At 59.2% G+C, this 12,466-nt stretch overlaps 1 protein-coding gene across 1 annotated transcript in view; it reads right to left on the bottom strand.

The window, feature by feature from the left end:
- The window catches only part of BCOR (BCL6 corepressor), a 108,477-nt gene extending 96,222 nt beyond the window's left edge, over positions 1–12,255 (bottom strand). The window contains exon 1 of the mRNA XM_031028458.2: positions 12,232–12,255. The gene's annotated coding sequence lies outside the window, so the exon portion shown is untranslated. The remainder of the gene's footprint in view (positions 1–12,231) is intronic.
- Between the last annotated feature and the right edge of the window lie 211 nt (positions 12,256–12,466).

Here is a 12,466-nt window from a genome sequence, read left to right as displayed (position 1 = left end):
GGAGCAGGAGAAAAGAGCCTGTGATGTGAAGTTGCTAGACTCTGCGTGAGGTGGGGTGGGGTGCCGCCGAACAGGCCAGAATAAGACAAGCAGCAAAGAGAGGCAGGCAACGCTCCCTCCCTGCCCTGCCAAAGGCCGGAGGATGAACCTGTCGAAGGTAAAATACAGCCATGAAACAGGAGCAGAGGTGAGGCGGAAGGGACAGTTCCCCTGACCATGGAAAGCCAGCACCGACTGGGATTATCTGCCAGTCACTCATCCCAGGAGGCCTGACCCTCAGAGCACAACCAGGGCTCAGTCCCAAGTCAGCCCTGCAGAGGAGAGCCCAAGGGCCTGGGACTTGCCCCTTCCCCAGAGCCTGAGTCTAAAGGCTGGCATGGCTCCCAGAGCTCATGGTGGGGCTGCCTGCCCCTTCTGGACAGTGAGGTCCCACGGCTCCAGTTCACAGGGCTACTGGAACACACATGTTTTTTAAAAAAGATTTTATTTATTTATTTGAGAGAGAGAGAGAGAACACGCGAGCAGAGGGAGGGGCAGAGGGAGAGAGAAGCAGACTCCCCGCCGAGCGGGGAGCCAGACGTGGGGCTCCATCCCAGGACCCTGGGATCATGACCTGAGCTGAAGGCAGCCGCTTAACCGACTGAGCCATCCAGGCGCCCCTGGAACACATTTTAGAACCAACTGTCTCTTCTGACCCAAATCCCAGGCCAGTGAGACCTGTGCCCAGCTAGGGCCTTGCGAGAACCTTCCTTCCTATACTCCAAATAACTATCAGCCCAAACCCTCCCTCACTCCTTCAAGAACAAGGGCACAACATTTATTAAAATCTTATTATTGGGGCGCCTGGGTGGCTCAGCGGTTAAGCGTCTGCCTTTGGCTCAGGTCATGATCCCAGAGTCCTGGGATCCAGCCCACATCGGGCTCCGCGCTCAGCAGGAAGCCTGCTTCTCCCTCTCCCACTCCCCCTGTTTGTGTTCCCTCTCTCGCTGTGTCTGTCTCTGTCAAATAAATAAAATCTCTAAAAATATATATAAAATCTTATTATTATCTTCCTGTTGCTTTACATGCAATTATTTCATCTAATCTTGCCCCAATCTTGGGATGTAGGCATTCTCATACCGGTTTCACAGATAAGGAAACTGAGGCTCAGATAGGTTATACAACCATGGGGGGGGGGCAGAAGTTCCCACCTTAAGCCCAGATGTGTCTTGTCCCAGAAGTTTCCACCACACCTGTGATCCCCCATTTTTTTTTTAAGATTTTATTTATTTATTTATTCACCAGAGAGAGAGAGAGCGTGCACGAGAAAGCCAAAGAGCCCAAGCAGGGGGAGCTGCAGGCAGAGGGAGAAGTAGGCTCCTCGCTGAGCAAGGAACTGGACACGGGACTCGATCCCAGGACCCTGGGATCATGACCTGAGCCGAAGGCAGCCGCTTAACCAACTGAGCCACCCAGGCGTCCCCCAAACTTTTTTTTTTAAGTAAATTTAACACCCCAAAACGTGGGCTGGAACTCACTATCTCACTACTGGGAGATCAAGAGTCACATGCTTTAGGGACTGAGCCAGCCAGGCACCCCAATCTCCCAAACATTTTGATCACGTATTTTGTGCCAGGCCCAGAGGTGGGCTTGCAAAGATAAAGACAATCTCTGCCCTCGGGGAGTTTGTAGTCTAGTGAGGGAGACAGAAACACCGCATTACAGTGGCACAAGGGGGCTGAGTGGGAGATGGTCCAAGTACCATGGAGCCCTTCTGAATATTCTGATCATCACCACCTTTCCAGGCCACCTCTACTTTCTTAGCTCCTTTGCTTCCTTCTCATAGGCCACTCTTCTTGTCCTTTCTTAGGCATTAGCTGCTGGCTTCCCTCCCATGTCTGTTTTCTCCTGTCCACAGGGTCTGCACCCGCATACCTGGCAGGGATCCTGGTACCCTACTTGCCGTAGAGGGGCCACAGCGGTTGAGTAGTTGTCTTTGGCTTCTGGGGTCCCAGAGAAGGAGCTGGCCCCAGGCTGCAGCCCCAGGCTTCCGCAGCTGGGAAATGGGCACAGGGGCCCAGACACTGAGCAGGCTGGTAGGCCCTAGTAAGGCTTTTATTGAAGCCTGTTAAAGGGCTTTGGGCTTCCTCTGATGAAAGGCGCTTAAGTGCATCTGGTTTTGATTACAGGGGAGGAGAAAGCCAGGCAGTCTCTCGGGGGTTGGACCAGTCATCTGGCTCTGCCTTCCTCTGGGCAGAGCTGGCTGCTGGGGAGGCCAGGAGGCCAGGTGTGGGGGGTAGCAGGCAGGAAGCAGAGCCATACAAGAGCCCCCAACTCTCCAAGGCTCCTGACCCCAGCCCCTGGCTGCACCAGGCAGGACTCCCAGAAACAGCATGGTGGCTCAGAGGCGCCAGGATCCTTTGAGAAAGTCAAGTTCAGAGTGGTTGCTGCCCACTCCTGACCATATAGCTCTTTACTGATCACCGACACCTCAACTCCAAAATATCCTCCCAAGAACCCCAGACGGTCCAACAACCTTCCCGACTGTTCTTCTCCCTCTGATGAAGTTAAAATAGACTTCTGCCTCAAGAGTTTGAGCAAGTGAGGAAAACTAAGGAAATGGAGACTTTTAAAAAAGTTAAAAACCCCTCAAGGTTTTCCTTCTCGTTTTTGGCTGGCCAGTTACCATTTCCCATCAAACTGACATCGTTAAGGATTCCACGTGCCTTTAACTGACAACATGCTGAGCTAAAGGAAGAGGTTAATATTAAAATAATGTGGCTGTCCCAGAACGTCATCAGGCAGTCCCGAGTTGCTCCCGAGTGCCCAGCACCTGTCCCTGCCCGGGACTCCACGTGGGATCGGATGGGTTAAACGCAGTCCGCGGTTCTAGAAACGAAAATGCATTTTCTTATTCCCGCCCTGATTTAATCCTGCTGCGTGTTATTATTGTCAAGTCTCTTCGCACCACCGTTTCTAAAAAGAAAACCCGTGGGTCTGCGCGGCCCTTCGCCGCCTGCTCGGCTTTTATTGTGCACGCAGCCGGGTCTGTCTGCGTGGATTCAGCACGTCGTGACCGCTTCGCAGGCGCGCACGGACACCCTCGGATTGGCATTTCGAGAAGAGCTGGGTGCATTGTCTCAGTGGCGACACGCATACACAGACACACACGCACACACACAAAGATAATAAAGGGCTACAGACCTCTGGCCAACCCTCCTCGCAACCCACAATTAGAGATGACCTTTGCGAAAGGCAATTAAAATATGGTAATGATCGATGCGCTCCCCCCCTTCCCCAAAAGGGAAATACACAGGTGTTGGCTTCGGGAGGCTCCACCTGGCCCGGCCAGGAGGCCTCCGCCAGCTCATGAATGAACTCTTTCTCTGGGGAAGCTTCGATTCCCCGCTACCTACGCGAGCGCGGGCCCCCCTCCTCCCCCTCCCCTCCCCCACCAGTGCTCCGGCAGCCAGGAGCTGGCTGGCGGCGGCGGGGCTTTGTCATCGGAACGCACACACAGACACGCACACGCGCGCACCCGGCCACCACGGGACCGCGGCGGCCGCTGCGCTGTGTCCTTCCTCCCTGCGCTCCCCTCCCCGCCCCCCCCCTTTTAAGAGCTCCACCGAACCCTTTCTTCCTTCCTTTATGTATGCGGTCCTTTTAACCGAGGAACTCGGGAAGCATTTTAGGAGGGCCTCCCGCGGGGCGCGGGACGGCAGGACTCAGGACGCGCGCGGAGACGACGCGTGGGCAGCCGGGCTTTGTTCTGTCCCTTATCCGGGTCCGGAGGGCGGAAAAGTCTCTGCCGCGCTGGGACCCACCGGCGAATTGGCGGCGCCTAACACCAGCACCCCCGCCCCCCACCGCCACCAAACTGCAACGTGAAATCCCCTCCGGAGTTCACTTCGGATTTGGGCCGGGTGGGGAGCATCGCCTCGGGGAGGGTCTCCTGGTCCACAAGTGGCTCTCCCCATACAGGCAAATATGCAGTGTCATTATGGTGGCTCCTGTTGCTCGGGCCCCGGGGTGCTCCGGCGGCGCGCGCACCCCATCCCTGCACTGCGTGGAGAGCGGGGGGGGGCCCTCTGGGGCGAGGGCTCCCGGGGGGCTGCATGGAGGAGACGCCGCGTCGGGCCCTCCCGCACCTCCCGGCGGCCTTCTGAGACCGCGAGCACCGAGCCAGGGCGGCCTCTCGCCTTTCATTACCGGGCCTACGAAAGCAGCAGCCCAGGCAAATATGTAGCTATTAAAATTAATCGCCCTGCGTTGTCAGCTGAACATAATGCAAATTATTTATGGGCTGTCTGCGCAATATTTATCATCGTGCAGGCTCCAGGCGCTTCGTGCCTCCCGGCCTCCCCCGCCCGCCCGGCCGGCGCAGGGTGAAGCGCGCACAGGCTGCGGCGACCTGGGGGCTCGGGGCACCAGAAGGCGAGGCCGCGCACCAGGCTGCCTTCCAGGCCGAGAGCCTCATGTCTAGTTCTGACATTCAATCTACATGTGTTGGAGGCCTACTACGTGCAGAATTGGGAGGTCTGCGAAACTGGGGGCGGGGGGGGGGGCGGTAAAGACCAATTTGGAGAAATCGTAGCTAAACAGACAAGCTCAGGCCCGAGGGGCGATGCAGGCGGAGGCTCCTCGGCTGCCGAAGTGGATTTCCTGTGGCTCAGGTCTGTCCTCCAACCCGGGCAACATGTTTGTGGCAGCTGGAGTCCCAGCTAGAGAAACCGAGAGCATCAGAGGTGCCCAACAGATCGGAGCACCTCCAATCCTGTGGACGGGAACAGGAATTCGGTGTCCTTCGAGCCTCAAAACTTGTTTGCAGATCGCAGATAACAGATTAACTGCTAATTGGCGGAATCGGCCAACCATTTAGTTTATCACTGCCGGGGGCCCCTTGGTATTCGCTGCACTTTTTATATGTAAAAACAGCCTTGGTACCTCCTAAACGGCTTTTGTGTGGCTTTTGTTTCTCTTTCAAATACGGTGTTTTAAAAAACAGCAGCAACACGCCACCCCACCCCCTCTCCAACCCAGCCTTCTCGTTACAAAAAAAAAAAAAAAAAAAACACCCCAGGAGGAGAAATAATCTATAGGACAATCCCCCCCTACTGGTCGGCGCTGGAGTTAGGGCTTTTTAAGCAGATCAAGTCGCCCTGGGCTGCAGAGGTAAACAGGCTTTCTGCACCGCTGCTAAATGAATCACGAGGGGGAAGAACGGGGACTACAGGGCGGAGGAGGCCTCGGGATCCAGGCTGGGTGCCAGGGAGGGGAGGGCGCAGCACAAGCGGCAGTGGGGTGGAGGCGAGTTGACCCTGCCCAGAGGCCTCAGGGCCGGGGAGGGGAGAGGAAGGTCGGTGGGCGGTCCAGCCAGAGGCCCCCGCCTGCAATCTGCTAGGCTGGGCCTCTATCCTCTCAGCGTGCCTGGGAGCCACCTGGGGCCGGTCACGCTGCGTGAGTCCATCTGTGGGGAAGGAGGTCAGGGGGCGCTCCCTCCCACACACAGTTTTAGCAGCTCTGGGCCTTCAGGACGCTGAGACAGGCCTAGGTCTTTCTTCTTATGTTCATTTTAAGCATATTATTACCCTTCGTCACTGTCCCCACCCTGAACTCCAACGTCACCTCGTACTTAGATGACCCAGCCAGAGTCAGGGCCTGCTTCCGGGGTCCTGAGGGGTGGAGTGGCTGTCTATGGCATTTGCTCTCCAGACGAACTGAAGGAGCTAGAAAGCTACTTTGAATTTCTATTCTTCATTCGGGTTTCTTCTCCTCACAATACGGTCTGAGCCATTTCGAAGGTCCTTGTTCTTTCCGTTTAACCCCCCATTTTTGACAAAGCCTTTTCTTACAACATTCCAAAGGTTCTCCCATCACTTCAGAAAACTTAATTTGAAGCGATGTCAAAGAAAAAGAGCTTCCAAATACTAAGCTGCATTTGGATTCCCTTGATCTGGGACATTCCCGCCTGGATTTGAGGAATGGCAGCTTTTTACTCTGTTTTGTTTTCTAATGATCAAGGCACTGTGTTTTCTCGGGTAAGAGAGGCTGAACATTGATCCCAGTGAAGTGGAGGGGTCATGCCCCTTTAACAAAGTGCTTTGACACTTTGGGCCTCAGAATCCCACCTGAGCTGGGCAGGGTCATCGTTCTCGTTCCCATTTGCCAGCTGAGGAGCCTGAGCTTCCCCCCCCTCCCCACAAAGTTTTAGGGATCCAATCTTCCTCACCGAACTAGGGCCAGAAGCCAGTTGATGCCTGCCTACTCCTGCCTGCGCCCAACCTCCTCCAGGTCAATGTCCTGTAGTAAATGCTGCATCCTTTTCTGAGCTCTATCTGCTGGGTGGGGGGCCACCCTCCGGGCTGAGACAGCCCCCACCGCCCCCATCTGGGGCACCTCCTCCCCAGCCTGCAGACCGCTGGGGTCGGCCCTTACAGCCTCCTGTTTACTCACTTGCCTCCACCGAGTCAATTCTGACTGCAGACCCGGGAGGACAATTTTAAAGTGTTTCTGCAGACAGACCCTCTGGCCGCGCCGGAAGTGTTTTATGGACCTGTGAGCCGAGTTAATCCCAGGAGGGGCGGCAGGATTAGTCCCTGGTGTGGGTGGGGGATTCCTGTGTTAAGGTTTAATCCCCATGGGAGGAGAACAGATGGGGAGGGGGGTATCTTTGGTAACCTGTGCCCCCTCCCCATTCGACTCTCTGATTTGGGCCGAGGCCGATAGAAACTGAGGCACGTGGCCCTGGACCTCGATCCTTGGCGAGGCGAGGTGGAGGGAAGCCAGCAGGGACGTGGAGTGCGAGTGGAGAGCGCAGTTGTGTTTTTCCCCGGGTTTTATTCTCCCAGCCCTGTGGAAAGGAGGAGAGCCGCAACCCGGGGAGGGAGCGGAAAGAAACACTTAATCACCGGCGTCTCGCTGCTCGTCACGCGAAGATGGCAGCTGCTCCCCTGGGTTTCAAGGTTCCGGGAAAGGCGTGTGTTCTGCCTCGAGGCGCGCGGGCTGCTACGCGCCCTCCCTCGGCTCGGCGGCCGGCCCGGGCTCTCGGAGCCGCTCTCCACGCCCGCGAGTGCGGCCAGGCCGGCCAGCCTGCCCTTTTGCGGGGACCCGGCGGTGGCGAGGGCGGCGGGGCCAGGAGTCCTCGCGTGCTAAAAGTCAAGGCTCGAGGGGGTGGGGAGCTGATCGCCCAGCGCCGGCTCTGACCCCAACCCCCAACACACACACCCACGCGCCGGCCCAGGCACGCAGGGGCGTCAAGCTGCGGCCAATACAAGACGTGCAGGGTAGACTCCTTCTAGCGGTGGCGGGAGGCCGAGCCAGCCTTCGCGGGAGGCAGGATTTATCGCCACCCCCATCCACGCGCTCGCCCCACGGCCTGGTCCTCCCCTTTGGATCCCCAGCCCCCGCCCCCCCAGCCATCAGGAAACACAGCGCACAGGTCCCCGCCAGCCACCGCCACTTGCCGGGAGGGGGTGGGGTGGAGGGGAGATCCACAGGCCCGGCTGCGGGGCCCCAGGGGTGCAGCGTGCGCACTGACGCTGGGGAAGAGGAAGGCAGCTCGGCCCCTCCACCCTGACTCCTCCACAGCCGGCGCAGCACACAACCGCCGAGGGCTTCCGAAGCGCCCTAGCGCCAAGGAGGAAGGGAAGGCGGAGGCCCGGGTGGCCGGCTGTGCGCTTGGAACCCGCGCGCGCTCGCGTGTGTGTATGTGCTTGCGCGCGCGCGCTCTCGCCCGGAAAGGGTGTCCCGTGTTTACGCGAGGCAGGGTGGGTGTGAGCAACCCAGAACCAGCCGTCCCCACCGGGAATGACTGGCTGGCCTCTCCAGCTCCCCCCGCCATGGGGCTCCATGCCCAGAACTGGCGGTTCAGGAGGAGAGGAGCCAGGAGCTGCGGGCGGCGCTATGACATCGGTCCAGTTCTGCGGGAGGAGCCCAGGGACACACCCGGAGCCCAGGGACCCGTGTGGCCCAACCGCCCCCCCCCCACGCAAGCGTCCGTTTAGCTCCGCCTCCCGGGACCACTGACACTTGGTGATAAGGAGTTCCTCCGCAATCGGCTGTCCCCAGCCCCCAGTCACCTCCGGTGGACGTGACCACAGGATGCTCTGCGGCAAGGTGGGGCATGGGGCCTTTGCACTGCCTTCTCTGACCCCTTCTCGGACGCGGAGCCACAATAACGTGCTTCTGTATGAAGCCCTGAAACTTTCTTTTGCAAAATAAGGGCCAGATGTTGGGCCTTCTCGGCTCTTCCCATAACTTCTTCCTTTGGAAGGTAGGGGTTCAGGCGGTCCACCTTGAAACATCCCCCAAAAGGGCTCGCCTTCACTACACAACACTGGAGAGCAGCACAGCTCGGCCTCCCCGGCTCAGGGCAATCCCTGCCCTATCCCAAACTGGGTTTTGCTTTGGGCCAGCTGCTGAACAGTTCTGGGCTTCAGTGACCTCATCTGTAAAAGGAGGCCAACAATAGTGTCTAATTCATAGGGTTGTCTTGAGGATGATATGAGTTACTATGTAAAACACCTAGACGGCTGCCTCTCATACAGGGCTACAATGTGTGTGTTGTTATGACCTGGTACTCTCTTACCTTTGGTTAGGGAGAGGGTAAGAAAAAACGGCCAGGTTAAAGTTCCCAAAGGCCCATATGGAGGCAGGGCTTGGGGCAGGGAGAAAAGGGCACTAGTGCCCACCAAAAAAGGGCCAGAAGGCAAAATGGGCTCCAACTGTCTGGACTACACTTTGCCTTAAAGGCCTGTGTGTGTGGTGGTGATGTAGGGAGGAACGGGGCGCTTTAATGGTGCTCATTTAGACTGGATTAATGGGAAGCTTCTGCCAGGGCTCAGGCACCGTTACCCACCACCCTCTCCCTGAGGCCTTGGGTAAACAGCACTGGTGGAGAGAGGACCTCCAGTAGACTCTCCCAGGCCACCCTTTTTTGATGGCTCAAAGCCACCTCCTATAAATCAGTTCTTGGAGGTGCTGGGCAAAAGCCACATCCTCTGGGGATGTACTTTGGCCAGAGTTTAACGCTGGTCTAGGGCTGGAATGTGGCAGGCCTCGTTCCTGGGCCTCATTTTAGGGACACATAAATGCACTACTAGTTATGTCAATAGAATTGGCCAGATTTCCAATTTCAAGTAGCTTCCTATTTCCTTTGAAATAGGGTCTCCTGTGCGATGGAGAGGAGCTGGGGCGAAGAAGGGCCTGAGGAGGTCTGAGGAGGCCCCAGCGCCACTGGCTCCGGGGCCTGGCCTCTCCCGGGTCACCCATAATTCATTAGGTGGGACAGTCTTTTCCTTTTCAAAGACAACGCAAATGGCCTTTCCCTGACGTGGCTGCAGGCATTCGCCTAATCACTGAAATGTGCTGGCGGTGCGCTCTCGCTCTTGGTTGATCCTTATCGGAACTGTGCGTGCCAGGCTGCCAGCCCTGCGGAAAACAAAGACGCAGCTGCCTCCAGGTTTGCTCCCGAAGCCTCAGGGTCGCCTACGGGGCTTCCCCTTTACAGCCTCCGGCCCCCACGCCGCCGCCCGGGACACAGCCGCAGCCCTAAATCAGAATTCCTGTTCTCGAGCGCCACCCGGAGAGTTCACATTTCCTCTCTTTCGAGGCCGCGTGGTGCGCAAGCGAGAGGCTGAAGGTGGTGGCAGCACAGGGCTGGCTGCTGGGGGGGGGAGGGGCGGCTTCCCTGCACCCAGCTGCACGTACGCAGGAAAAGAAAAAAGCCAAGCGAAAAAACGTGGGCTTTAAAAGCCAAAACCCAGAGCAATCTACTACTCAGTACAAACAATCCCAGATAGGAGTTTGCAAGGAGTAAGCAACCTCCAAACAGAAACTACAACTAAAATAAATGCCCTCTTAGAGTTATATTAAAAGTCCTCCAAGGTGGAGCGCAAGGGGGACCGCGCCTTCTTAGGACACACAAGATACCTCGTGCTCAGCCCAGCACCTCCTGCGCATACGTTTAATACCAGGCAAAAAAAAAAGCGAGGTTCTCATTCCCATCTACTGATTAACCAGTTCTCATAGTATTTATAACTGACTCAACGTGTACTCGATTTAAAAAAAAAAAAAATCATCTTGCTTGAAAGATACATGGAAGACCTGTATTTAGATGGGCTAAGTTCCCGCAGCTGTCTGACCACATTTGTCTAGTCTAAAAATCCACGTTTTCTAGCCCGGGAAGGGGCAGGCGGCCCTCGTGGCTCCCCCTTCGGCGGTTTCCTGGCGAGGCGCCCATCCTCCCTAAGCACCGGGAACAGAGGCGGCCGCATTAATACTCGCGGGCAGCCTGCTCTGGCCTATACTGTCATTTTTTCCGTCGGTCAGAATCGGGCTTTGGCGGGGGGCGGTGGGTTCTCCTCCGAGGGGCTCTGCACGGATCAGTGGGTTTTCCCCGGCGAACTTAACACGGAGGCAAAAGGGGCAGATGGAAACCAGGCCTCCGCGGGCCCGGCGCGCGTAAGCGCCGCACTCTACAGCTCGACGCAAAGCCAGGGCTGGATTTTCGCGGCCCGGGCCCGGCGGCCTGCCCGCGCCGGCGCGATCCTCTCTCCCTCGGGCTGAGCAAACGTGCTCGCCTAATTCCGCCCTGGAGACAACAGCTGTGCGGCGAGAGCAAGGGCGGCGGGGGGGGGGGGTGCGGGGGGGAACAGCAACTTTTCCAACGGAAAGTGTACGCGCACAGGAGAGGTGAAGGCCCACCCCGATTCTGTGCACGTACCGACACAGCATCTAATCAGTGTCACTGCCAGGAATACGCTTCCGCGGCGGGCGACACCCCCGCCCCCGCCAACCTGCAGGAGGGAGGGGGGAATGCAAATGGCGTCTCACGTCGTCCCAGACTCTGCACGGCTCCCGCTGCCCCGCGACCCCGAGCAGACGTCGCAGCGGGCCAAGCGCCGCCACTCTGGGGACGCGAACGCGCTGGCGGTCCGCGCCTCTCTCCTGCGCCCCGGTCTCGGGAAAAGGAGCGAGCACCACTCCCTGTTCCGAGGCCATTCCCCGGCCCCCAAGTCCGGAAAAGCCGCCCTTCTCCGACTGGGGGCGGGGTGGGTGAGGGGACGCGGGAAACTTTGCGAGACAACTGTTCCGCGTCTTCCTCGCGTGGCGCCGGAGAGGAACGTGGGTGGGTTTCCCGTCCGAGGCCTGACCACGCTCGCCCGCTCTTCCAGGCCTCGGACCTGAATCTCGTGGGCCACGGCGGTGGTGGGAGGGGTATATTTCAGGCCACGGGGTGGGGAGGAGGACACCAGAGTCAGGCGTCTTCACGGGCTCTGGCGGGTGGCCAAGTTTGTGTCCTTCCCCCCCCCCCCATGCTGGAGTAGCGCGCGCCGCTTTGGGGAAGCGTGACACTCCTCACCCCTGGCCATGAGGCCACTCCTGTCTTCAAGGTGGGGCCGATGGTTTCTCTACAGCACCCTCTCCCGCTCTGCGGCCGCCGCACGGCTCGCACGCCCCCGGGGAGTCCCCAGAGAGCCCCCAGAGACGGCCCGCGCCTTCGCTCGTCGGCTCTACCGGGGGAGGGGGAGGCGTGTGTGTCGTGTGCACCACGGCTCCGGCTCGCACCCTCCGCGGAGCCACCTCGGCAGCCCTCCCGGGCCACGGCCTCAGCCGATCCCCGCCCGCGGTCGCCCAGCGGGGATGCAGCCTCCTCCACGCGGAATGGGGCGCCCCTGGGACGCAGGCAGGGATGGCTGTTCCGGGCGTTCCGGGATTTGCGTGCGAGAAGAAAACAAGGCCGGCGACTACGAGAGCGGCGCCTCCATTCTCGGGGTTCAGACGCCCGCGCGGTCTCCGCGTCGGTCCTGCTACCGCCACTCCGGCCTCGGGGGCCCGCTCCCGCCCCCCGCCCCCCCCAGCAATTCCTGGTCCCGCCCGTGCCGCACCACGCGGAGCTCCGAGCTCCCCGGCTCCCACACCAGCCTCCCCCCCAACCTCCCCGTAACTCGCGCGCCTGCCTCGCCCGGGGCTCGGGGCGCCGCTCGCTCTCAGCGCCCGGAGCACGCCGGCTCTACCCTCGGCTGCGAAAACCGCCACCCCCGCCCGGCCGGGCCCTTGTCCCAGCCAGGCTCTCCCCCGCCAGCTGCGCCGCCACCGCCGCACGTGACCCGCCCCCGTCGCGGCTTCCGCTGAGCTGCCTGTTCCGGAGCACAAACAATTTCTGCTCTGACGCGGGGTCTCTCGGGCCCTGGCGTCCTCTCCTCCCTGCCCCCCCCTTCCGGGTACGAGAACTCAAAACAACTCGCTGACCTTCGGGCCGACCAGCTCCGGCTTCCACCGACTCCGGCATTCCGTTCAAACCCAGCCGCGGCGGCTTCTAAGATTTCACTCCGCGCTGGGCTGGGGGGAGGGGGTGATTTCTCCAGGAGGGGGTGTCTCAGATCGAAAGAGCCACTTCACGCTCCTTCCTCTCCTCCGAAGTGAGTTTTTAGACTATCCGGAGGCCCTGGGGAGACGCTTGCCGCCGCGCGCAAAGAAAGCACCC

The sequence above is a fragment of the Leptonychotes weddellii genome, chromosome X (genome assembly GCF_054177405.1).
Source record: "Leptonychotes weddellii isolate Sample4059 chromosome X, ASM5417740v2, whole genome shotgun sequence".
NCBI classification, from domain to species: domain Eukaryota; kingdom Metazoa; phylum Chordata; class Mammalia; order Carnivora; family Phocidae; genus Leptonychotes; species Leptonychotes weddellii.
Note: the sequence above shows the minus strand (reverse complement) of the source record. Positions and strands in the feature narration are given on the sequence as shown.